Here is a 2158-nt window from a genome sequence, read left to right on the forward strand (position 1 = left end):
TTTTTTCTCCTTTATCTTCATTTAGCTCTTCCAGAGTTTCATGCAATGTCTTTGATTATATTCACCCCATCATCTAACTCCCCCCAAATTCACCATCTTCTCTCCTCACCCAACTTTATTGTCTCTTTAATGTTTTTAATAATGATGTGTCCAATTTCTTGGATGTGTGGCTTACAAATTTAGAATATAATTTTGAATTCATCATAACTAACAAGTCTTTTGATTCTATTCACATCTCTCCTCTAGTGAAGGATGAGACACTATTTAGTTTCACTCTGCTGATATCATGTTTATAAATCATGAATCAACTCTGCAAGTAGATGTGACTGTTTCCAACTCTGAGATAATCCCCAGGATTCTCAGGGTGAAAAGCAAGAACAGATCCCTAGAGATTGCACTCTGTATGGAGGTACACAGATGATGGCACATACCTGAACCCATAGACTAAATCAATAACTCTAATAAAAATTTCCAATGATTATAAAAAAAGCATGAAATACTGTATGTGTTTTGAAGATTATTCTAAGTTGTTCATAGATGAAGAAATTATCTGCTCCTATAAATTGAACACTCAGTGGGGTAAAGTGTTTTTCATCCAGCAGCCAAAATACTATGAAAAAATCAAGTCTATGTTCATGTTTAAAATATTTTAATTTTGCGTTGTTTTAGTTAAAATATAATATAGTAAGATTCATTGAGACATTTTATACACATATGTATCATTATCCTTTGTTCATAGTTGCCATATATTAGCCCTACTTGTCCATTCTCTTCTCTCCTCAGCTGGTTAGTTGATCAGTTTTCTTCTATGAAACTGTCTTCTGCTTTCATGTCACATGAATACACACGCACACACACCACATTAAATATAGACTTGTTATATGAAATAAAAATGTGATACATACCTCTTTGATGTTTTTATATAAGATTATAAAACAACTGGAAAAATGAATTGTCCACCCATTTGATGTGAAAGAGAACTAGGAAATGAAATCAGTGGGTGGAGGATGAGTACATTTCAGAGAGACATTCTCTTTATGCATGTCCTCATTTGATGATATGAAAGGGTAGCCAATTGAACCTTCCACCAACTAAAATAACTATTTTTGCAAACTTTCCTGAACATAGTAACCTATTTTCACGTTTCTTGGAGAAGGCTAAGATGACATTGTGTGGAAACAGGCAGAAAAAGGAACCAGGAGGAAGGATTGGACAACTTAATACAGGAGAAAAGTGATTAAGCTGAGATAATGTTCCCAGAGAATGACAATGTCAGTCTCTTGATCATGCAATGATCCTTCCAACTCTTTTACCCCTTATCATATTCATATGGAAGAGAAAGGTATATAGAAGGGTAGGCCAGCTCCACTTAGAAGCAGACAGATCCACATGGTGAGAACTTATCTGCAAACCCGTAAGGAGTTCAAATGCAATGCTACCCACTCATTGCCACCAATGTGTAATGCAAGGCGTTGCAGTTGTTTATTTAGTTAGACTTGATTTATAGTCAAGGATTACTTTGAATTACTGTTCCTCCTGGTTTTAACTCCAGAATGCTAAAATTATACATGATCTCAGAATACCTAGTTTCATGTGGAAGTAATGTTGGAACCCAGGATTTTATTGCATGCTAGGCAAACACTGTTATCAATTGAGCAATAAGCCCACCCCAAATCAGAAAGATTTTATGACCATATATAACTGTGAAAGAACTATATATGTATTAAAACAGAGTGTTGTGGGTTATGTCCTAGAATTCTGGGGTTTATTATGCTTCTGTTGAACTCAGTAAGGATCTTAAGAAAATACAGTGAGTAAGCTCTCTGTCTATCTTTGTGAAGTGCCTTACCAAGTCAAACTCTGAGAGCCAGCAGAACCCATGCTATGAATTCCAGTCAGATTGATAGCTTAAAGGTAGGAGAATAATGCCCCAGTGCTCTGATGGCAATGTGGACCAAAAGAATTTGATACCATCCAGTCTTAGCTTTTATTTTGACTTTCAATGGGTAGGGTGAAGCCTATCTACACCCACTCACACTAGGAAAGGTAAACTGGTTTATTGGGCTTACTAATATAAATAGTAACCACCAAGGCAGAAAATACAGACACACACAAATTCACATTTAATCAAAATCTCAGGAATCAAAGGACCCTGCTA

The sequence above is a fragment of the Microtus ochrogaster genome, unplaced genomic scaffold (assembly GCF_000317375.1).
Source record: "Microtus ochrogaster isolate Prairie Vole_2 unplaced genomic scaffold, MicOch1.0 UNK1, whole genome shotgun sequence".
NCBI lineage: Eukaryota > Metazoa > Chordata > Mammalia > Rodentia > Cricetidae > Microtus > Microtus ochrogaster.